This window comes from Corylus avellana, chromosome 5, assembly GCF_965113065.1.
Source record: "Corylus avellana chromosome 5, dhCorAvel1.hap1.2, whole genome shotgun sequence".
In the NCBI taxonomy this organism is placed as follows: domain Eukaryota; kingdom Viridiplantae; phylum Streptophyta; class Magnoliopsida; order Fagales; family Betulaceae; genus Corylus; species Corylus avellana.
Window position 1 is genome coordinate 6,554,077 of NC_142494.1, and position 10,002 is coordinate 6,564,078.

General features: G+C 37.3%; 1 pseudogene; it reads right to left on the bottom strand.

Annotated features, from left to right (window-relative positions):
- Positions 1–6,126: 6,126 nt before the first annotated feature.
- Positions 6,127–7,383, bottom strand: LOC132183314 (desmethylxanthohumol 6'-O-methyltransferase-like; annotated as a pseudogene).
- Between the last annotated feature and the right edge of the window lie 2,619 nt (positions 7,384–10,002).

The window sequence follows — 10,002 nt, forward strand, 5'->3', positions numbered from 1 at the left end:
ATCTGAGTGGGCCTTAACTAATCTGGTCATGGGCAGCAACTAGGTGGGCATATATTTAACTCTTCCTTTTCAATTGGCAAGATAATTGAGAATTTTTTTTTTTCCTCATTCTCCTAATGCCAACTTTTCTATTTGTGAGATGGAAAAACACTTTGAGTATGCTAGGGGTTGTATTTGAGAAATAGAGTTTTTAAATCAATTTTTTTTTTTTTGGGGCAAAAGCTTTAAAATGAAGATTTTGTTAAAAATGTGTTTTAGTCATTTTTGGGCTTTTTGGACCCTTAAAAGTGCTTTCAATTTTATTTATTTATTTATTTTCCCTTTCTAAATGAATATTTTTTTTCTTGAAATGAACTTTTTGAGTGTTACAATTAAACGCACTTTAGACTCTTCAAATGTACACCCAAACAAGCCTTGAGTATCAAATTGATGTGGGACTTCAATTACATAGAAATAAATAAACCTTTTTTTTTTTTTTTTTTTTTTCAAATTTTTGTATTTATTATTTATTCTTAGTTTGGTGGGTTGGAATACATAAAATAGGGTTTGGGTGAGGGTTAACAAAATAGGTACCTGACACGACTCGTAAAGACTTGCGATCCGATTAACCTATATATGAACACGACCCGTTTATCTAAATGGGTTGGCGGGTCTAACATAATTATAACATAAAAAATAGCTGGGTAACCTGACATGACCCATTTAACCCATTTAAATAACTGAGTCATATCGGGTTGATACGATCCGACACGACCCGTGTTCTTAGTAGGTAACCGACCCGTTTAAAAAGCCCTAAACCCTAGGTTCTTTTTTTTTTTTTTTTCAATAAAAAATGTAATAATAATAATACCAATAACATTGTTAATTGTTAACAAATTGTTAACTTTTAGTCACTTATATAGTCTTAGTGTGTACATTTAATATACGATAGAGTGTTCACCCATTCAAATTCTTGATAATCCCAAGTGTTTAGTAGGATGATTTGGGCTATGTTAAGCAAATATGTAGAGCCTAATTTTGACTATTCTTTTTGGGTATCACTTAGATGTGTCTAATGCGTACTCATCTTATGATAAATGGTAACATAGCCAATTCGGTATATATCATGTGGCTTAGGATCATTGCAATGTACTACAAGCTCAAGGGTGGAGATTGCTACAAAGATTGGACACATTGGCGGCAACAATTTTCCGGGAAAAATATTACCCGAATGGATTGTTTTTGGACTCCAATCTAGGCTGGAAGCCATCGTATGTTTGGCGTAGCATTTGGAAGGCAAAACCTCTCCTCAAAGAAGGGATTGTATGGCGAGTAGGGGATGATACCTCCATTAGGATTTGGAAAGACTGATGGATTCCAAATCCAGGGTCACATCTGGTGTAATCCCTTGTGAGAATTCTGTCGATGGAAGCAAAAGTGTCCAAGCTGCTTGACAAGGAAACAAACTGGTGGAACACGACGTCGGTTCATGATGTTTTTGGCAAAGAGGAAGCAAGGCAAATCTGTGGTATAGCAATATGTCCTCGAAGTCGAAAAGATCAGCTTGTCTGGGCGGCCACAAAGCATGGGGAATACATTGTATGGAGTGCATACCACTTGGGGAAGGAGAACAACCTTAGTCAGGAGGGCAGCTGCTCAAATTCTCTCCAAATAGCTGCAATATGGAAAAGAATATGGAAGATCAAAGGTGCTCGAGTGGTTAAAACTTTCCTTTGGCAAGCTTGTAACAATATCCTGCCCCACTAAGGAGCTGTTGTTCAAGCGGCATATTTCCCCTGATCCTCTATGTCCGATTTGTGGCCGGGAACTTGAAACTATAGGGCATATCCTCTGGAGTTGTTTGTTAGCCAGAGATGTGTGGATGGAGTGTGATCCCAGGATTCATAAATGTACGAGTGATGAAATTGATTTCATCTATATTATGGAAACACTGTTGGATAGATTGAATGAGGACCAGTTGCAGCTTGTGGCCACTGTGGCACGACAACTTTGGTTTAGAAGGAATTCATTAGTGCATGGGGGTGATCATGTTGGTCCATCAATTGTGTTTCGCCATGCAAAGGAATAGATTGCGGCGTTTAATAAGGCTACGCAGAGAAGTATTAACATGGAAGTGGTTTCTCTTCCCAACCACAGCCAATTGGGTGCCACCACCAGTGGGACATGTCAAGATTAATTGGGATGCGTCAATATACGAGCACCACAATCAGATGGGTGCTGGAGTAATCGTGCGTGACCACACAGGAAAGGTTCTGGCTATGTTGTGTGCTACTAAGGACTCCATCACAAATCCTGCTACGGCAGAGGCTGTAGGTGCCTGGACAGCAATGAACTTAGCTCGGCGTATGGAACTTCAAAATGCTGTTTTTGAGGGGGATGCACTGGAAATAGTCAAAGCGCAGAACAAAGAAGGGAATCGCTGGACGACCTATGGGCAAATGGTGAATGATGCAAAAGAGGAAATCGAGAAGCACCAGGGTTGGGTAGTTCAATATGTTAGCAGAGTAGCTAATGGAGCAGCACACCATTTAGCAAAAATCGCGTTTATGTATGGGGAGGGTAACGAATGGAGGGAGGACTTCCCGTTTTACGTGGAAGAGCTTGTACCTGATGAGGCTTGATTTCTTTGCCTTTAATAAGAACCAATTCAAAAAGAAAAAGAAAAAGCTCAATATATGCCTATTTTGCACCCTTACAATCCAAATCCACACATTCATTATCAAAAATAGGAGGCCTAGATCAGCACATTCACAAATTTAGCAATTTTCAATTCTATACATATTAAATAGTCTATTTATAATACAACTATGAGATTTTTTTTTACTTTTTTTTTGGAAAAAATATAAAAAAGTCATCTAAACTACCAGTCATTTTTGATTTAGCCCCTGATGTTTCAAAAGTCATAAAGTAGCCCCCCAAACTACCAAACTGTTGCATTTTGGCCACTCCGTTAGTCAAAACCGTCAGTCTAGACGAAAACTACAAAACGATGTCGTTTGGTTACGGGTAAGTTACAAAAATGCCCTTGTATGTGTTTTTTTATTTTTTTAATTTTTTAAGAAGGAGCAAAACGGCGCCGTTTTGCTCCAAAAAGGGTTCACTTACCTTAAGCAAAATGGCCCCGTTTCGCTTAGGGTAAGTTATTAAAACTCAAAAATCTCCCAACCCATGCAGCACAGGTCGTTCCCCTCACGCACAACCTTCGCAGATCGTCTCCCACACACAGCTCCGTCATCCAGCCGATCGTGCCAGTTGTCCCCCTCACGCACAAGTGCATTACTTGGCACTGCTCACAAGGCACGCTCTCACTGAAAATCTCATGAATCCTGAGTGATCCCATGAATTTGAGTGCGCCTCGTCTCTAAAATCTGACATGTTCAAGACCCGCATGCCCCGCCTGGTTGCATAGACCATCTCCTCCTCAAACGAAGGGTGCCCATTGACCAAGACTCTGCGCACAAGCATTAGAGCCTTGAGGACCACAATCCAATCGCGGGTCTTGCTTAGCCGCTTCGTTATCGTGGCCACACACGAACCAACATACCCTCTGGAATACGAGGTCAGGGTTACGATTTCCCTGATGTACTTCTCGTCGGCGGGGTCCTCGTCGTGGGTTGTCGCCTTTACGACCAAGACTTCGAGGTCTGGTGCTGTGTTGCCAGCCACTTTGGCTATGCTAATGCTTGTCTGGTCTTTCACAGCCCCAATAGCCTTTTGGATCGTATTGGGTGCAATTGTTGTGATCTATGCAAAAGTACAAGTGGGTTTCCCGGATTTCAAGATTTCGGATGAGAGAATTGGAAATGAGGATTACCTTGCTCTTTGGCTCAATTTGGAGGTGCGCAGGGGTGGATCTGGTGGAGAAAATGGGAGATCTGTTGACTTGAGTCAGTGCTGGTGACGGAGGAAATGGTTGCCATTTTTTCGGTTTTACAAGTTTTGCGGGACGACAGGACTTGTGCGTGAGGGGGACGACCGGCACAATCGATTGGATGATCAGAGCTGTGCGTGGCTGTGCATGAGGGGGACGACCTGTGCTGCGTGGGTTGGGAGATTTTGTGTTTTAATGACTTATCCTAAGCAAAACGGCACCGTTTTGCTTAGGGTAAGTGAACCCTTTTTGGAGCCAAACGACGCCGTTTTGCTCCTTCTTAAAAAAAAAAAAAAAAAAAATACATACAAGGGCATTTTTGTAACTTACCAGTAACTAAACGACGTCGTTTTGTAGTTTCCATCTAGATTGACGGTTTTGACTAATGGAGTGGCCAAAATGCAATAGTTTGATAGTTTGGGGGGCTACTTTATGACTTTTGAAACATCAGGGGACTAAATCGAAAATGGCTGGTAGTTTGAGGGGCTTTTATATATATATATATATATATATATATATATATATATATATATATATATATATATTTAAAAAAATTAAATGGGTTTGGCGGGTTGACCCGCCAGACCTGGTTCGATCCACCAGACCCAGTTACTCGACCAGCCAGACTCGCTAGACACGAAATTAACCGGGTCTTAATCGGGTAGACCCGATTAATTAAGACCCGAACCAGAAAAGACAAAACCCAATACCTGTTTTTTCGTGTCATGTTTGTGTCAGGTTTACGGGTTATGTCAAAATTGCCAGCCCTAGTTGGGTCAAAGTCTAGAACACACAATGAACATTGTGCGGAGTGCGTTATAGTATATACACAAGTCCATGTCTTTCTTTTTTTTTTTTTTGAATAAATACTTCATTTCATTCAAAAATTATCAAGAAAAGATTTAGAGCCGAAACTCTAAACAACAAGAGCAAATTGCTCTAAAACAACAATGTCATGAATACAAGGGGGATATCCTCCATCCAAATACTAGCGACTCCCGCGTTCCCCGCTATCTTTGCCAAGCCATGGGCTGCTTCGTTTAAACCTCTTTTGACATGTTCCACTTTCCAACTCCTGGAACTTGGCAGTACAACATGTATACCCTCAATAACTTGTCCAAAACGACCCCATGGTGCGGCATTTGTGTTGATGGTTTGTACAACTTGTTTGGAATCCCCTTCCAAGATAACTTGCTGCAAGCCTAAATTACGACTGAGGATATACATGGTGGGTGCGATCATACCAGAACTAATACACAAGTCCTTGTCATCCTATATAATTAAAGACCAAGATACAATTTCAATCATCATTATGTCATTATTTTTCACCTATAACGTTGGCTTCTCTGAACTTTTGAAAACATTACCTTCATTGGGTTGGGTTTATTCATATTAGAAATCTTATGATTAAACTCAACCCCTTTATTAGTAGTTTTTTTTTTTTTTTTTTGAATTGTTATTAGTTGGTTTAGTCTTATTTTATTTTTCATTTTTGACTCATTGCAGTAATGCCATTTCTCCTACAATTCTTTGTCGCCAATAATATTGAGATGCTTGAAAAAGTGGCTGGTAATGCCATTTCTCCTACAATTCGCTTCGGATCGAGATCTCTTACAATTCTTTGTCCCCAATAATATCGAGATGCTTGAAAAAGTGGCCGGGCTTCCTGCTTCGGCAGGAGGCCTCATTGGGAGCCTCTCATAATTCCTTCCCATCGGAGCAGGCAATTGTAGAGGATCTCGATCCTTCTTCTTCTTGCTCGATGGGCCGCAATAATGAATAGTTTTGTCGTTGAAAATCCTATTCCCACCTACTTCTAGTAATTTATTCCATTCCAGGTTAGTCCTCTCCCTTCCAGCCTTGGTGCATATCATCGCTACCAAATCAAATACTGTCATCATATGTTCCATACTTCAATAAATATTTGGTTCTAAAACTCTCTCCAACAACAATAATCTTCTACTCTTCTTTGGTATTGCTTTCAGACAAATTTTCAAAATCTTAATCCAATCTTCGTCACTAATGATCCAATTATATGGTAAATCAAGGTTGATTCCATTGATGTGTGGATGTAGTTTCACAATATTAGCTAAAAGAGTAGGACTTTTATTTCATTTTTAAATCATGGTTCATCACACACCTGTTTCTTTTTCCCTATTCGTTTATTGGGTTTCTTCGTTTACAATAAAACTAGGCACCAAATCAACAGTGTGTGGTGCCAATGGCTTCTTCACAAGAGCAATTGTATGTCACTTTTAGTCGGGATAGGTCTCAATAATGATGATTTTGATGATTTTGCAGCGACTGAAGCCTGCTTCCTCCAGTAGTTTCTTCCATTCAAGCTTTGTCGACCTCTCCTTTTCACCGGCGGTGTACGCCATCATACACAAATCGAATACCATGCAAGTCTCATCAAACAAATCATTACCATCTTTCTCAAGAAAATTGTCAACAATAATATCCTTTCCACTCTTCTCTGGTATTGCTTTTCGGCAATTCTTCAAAATCTTCATGCAATGTTCGTCACTCCAATTGTGTAGCACCCACTGCACCAACATTACTATGCCATAAATTTTGTTTTTATGAAGTGATCATATATATACAGAGACATAAAGTCAGTGGACTCCTTTAACATTTACATGAAAAATGATTTTCCTTAAAACATTTTGAATGGAAAACATTTTATGCAGAAAGAATCGAAGGCTGTATGTGATTATATTTTCTCTTATTTTTAAGCAACAAAAACCGAATTGATTGATAAATACATACCTTTATGAAAATTGCATCTGCATTAGGAATGGACTCAAACATGTCACCTCCTAAATGGGAGACCTCTTTGTGCATGGGTGCTGTAGATCAAAATTAATACCTCTCATGTGTGGATGTGCTTTAACAATCTCAGCTATCGTCCCTCCCGTCCCACCTCCTACATCCACCAATGATCCCACGCAACCAAACCCATCTTTGTATTCCGCCATTATCACCCTCATCACAATCTTGGCCGTACACGCTATGGCATCATTGAAGATGTTGATCTCAGGATTTTTTTGATGCAAAGTCCCAAATCTCACAGCCATGGGCCTTGTTGAACGCAGTGCCCCCTTCTCTGACGCATTGGCTGAGCCAATGCAACGGTTCCAATAGCCATGGATGCTTCCTCAATAAAAACATTGGCACTAGGCTGAGCTCAACATCATGCAGAAGCAATCTTGGCGCCTGGTTCAACCCGTAGAGTGTCTCCGCACCACTGTCCACCGGCTGATGTTGTTTAGTGAAGATGTTTTTGCAGACAAGTAATCTCATGATACGGCGAGGTAGGAGATATCAGGAGACGTAGAATCAATCCTAGAGGCTATTTGGCGCAAAGTAATGGGGCCACCAAGAGTGTGTATAATGTCAGCAATGCGAAACTCCACCGCACATTTCAATGCCATAGAATCCACCGAGCCGATCATTTGTTGCCAGATTTCGGCTTGGCCTTGTACCAATGCCAGAGTTTCTTTTGTTTCCATCTTCTCTCTCACTCACTCACTCAATCAAACACACACACACGCGCATAAAAGAAATGGAGATAGTAAGGTTAAAGGTTGCTGCCTGTATTATACAAGGCCAGCCCTAGGCGAGCAATTAAATAATGCCTCCAACTAATAATTATGCTATAAATATTTAATTTTTTTTTTTAAGGCTTTAATATGGTAAAAAAGTAAAAAATAGTATTTAATTAAACCCCAATCAATAATTGAAAAGTAGAGATTCTTTTTACAAAAAAATACTTTTAAGGCTCTAATATGGTAAAACGTTAATAATTAATAGTGTCAAATTAAGGCTCCAATTAATAATTTTACAATAAAGATTTTTTCTAAATAAATAGTTAAGGTTTTTTTTTTTTTTTTTGACATGTCCATACAAGAGAGAGGAGAGGGATTCAAACTAGTGACTTTCATTTCATTAAGTGTGGTTTCAACCAATTGAACTATCTCTTAGGGACAAATAGTTAAGGTTTTAATATCGTAAAAGTTAATAAATAGTATCTAATTAAGGCTCCTAATTATGATAATAGTAATTGTTGGAATTAGTAGCTCATATTAACACTAGTTGAAGGCCAAGCGGTACGGTACGGGGCATTTTGGGAATTTCCTTAAAATACAGTCGCCTCTCTGTAAATGTAGGCACATTGCCAAACTACATTAAATTCGTGTCTTGACTCTCTTTCTTAATCTCTTTCTTTTCGATTCTATATTGTTCATAAATTATTGTGTACGGTAACAACAGTAATTATAGATTGAAATTCCTTAATCATATTCATGGAAAGTTTCGACATCCATAAATTGTCTTGATTCTCTCTCTCTTAATTTCTTTTTTTTCGATTCTATATTGTTTATCAATTATTGTGCACGGTAACCACAATAATTATGGATTGACATTCATTAATCATATTCATGGACAGTTTCAACATCCATAAATTTTTAGAAAGTGAAAAGTTTTCAAAGTGAATAAAACTCAAATTGTTTGCATTGTGCATAACAGTTAAAATTACAATGTCAGTGACTTTTCAATGCCCAATTTATTTATTTCACTATAAATTGCACTTTATAGCTTTCCATTTTTCTCAACATTTTTTTCTTTCTTTCTTTTAAGTCTTATTATTTCATGTTTTTAAATCAAGTGATAAGTCATTCTATATCTAATAAGTAATAAAAAAAAAGAAGTTTTAAATGAAATTTTACAAATAAAAGAAAGTGTTTTGATTGACAAATTAAATTATATATATAACATTTGATTATTTTTTAAATATATCGTTTATAAAATTTGATTGACAATACATGTTACGGTTGCTTATGAAGAAATAATTTTTTTCAAAATTAAATTTGATAAAATCCTACCTAAGATCAACAAGGTCACAAGAAAAATTAAATGGAATATCTATATTATTAATTTTTTTTTTTTTTTTTTTTGAGAAAACATTTACTTCTTCATCAATCAATGAAAAAGATAATACAAATTGCTCTTTTTGGATAATCTCTGAGATACAATTAGGGAATTCTCCCAACCACTCATTTTCAAATCCTAGTCCTGCCGCCAATTTTGCAAGATAATGATCTGCGAAATTGGCATTTCGGCCTACATACTTAACCTTAAATCTCCCAGCTACTAAAACCGTTGAGCATAGATTTAGCATCTGCCGCTAAGTGTCCAATTTTGCTCCAATTTTCTTCTTGTGAGTTCATCGCGTCCACTTGATTAAAAATGAGATGTTGGAAAACTTGATTATAAAAACTTAATTAGTAATTATGCATCATAAAAAGTAAGAATAATGATTTTTAAATAACAAAATATAAGATCAATATTAAAATAAAAATAAAATAATTAATATTTAAATATAATAAATAGGTTTAACTTAAACTTATTGTCTTAGGCCGCAAAATCTATCGGCCCTGCTTGTATGTAAAGAGTACTATCACTAAAACGGTTCGTTTTATATTTTGGACAAAAGTAAGGAAAAGCCCTCCCCAAGCTTGGGAACAAAAGTTACATACGACAGCAGTGACAACATCAATTATCATTGTTGCATTTAGAAAGACTCCCACATAATTGGAATCGTCCAATTAGAGAGTTTAAAAACAGCCACCCCAATTAATAATTCTGGGTTTATTTATTTATACAAGTGATGGAGTTTATAGTTTTAAAAAGAAAAAAGGAAATTAAAAAAAAAGTATAAATACTTTAAATAATAAATACTTATATATAATAAGTATTTTGTTTAAACAATATTGTTTCGGAGCTGATAAGGAAGGTAGTGCTGAAACATAGCCCCACACAAACATCAATTAAGCTGGCAATTATGGATGAATCCTAGATTAATTAGCAAACATGTCTTTTGGTGACATGCATGTTTGATCTTTGTGTCTCCCTCATTTTTCTGGCTACAGTTTTTTTTTTTTTTTTTGATGAATAAGGAATTTCATTCAAGAACAACCAATCCAAACTACAAAGATATTCCAATTACAAGCCTTCTCAAAAGGCCAAAAACTTAGCCACGCAGGGCTTCACACTTGCTCCAAGCAAGTCAAATGCATACAACAAACAATTTGGCAAAACTAGCACTACCAAAAGAAAAACCAAAGCAGGGC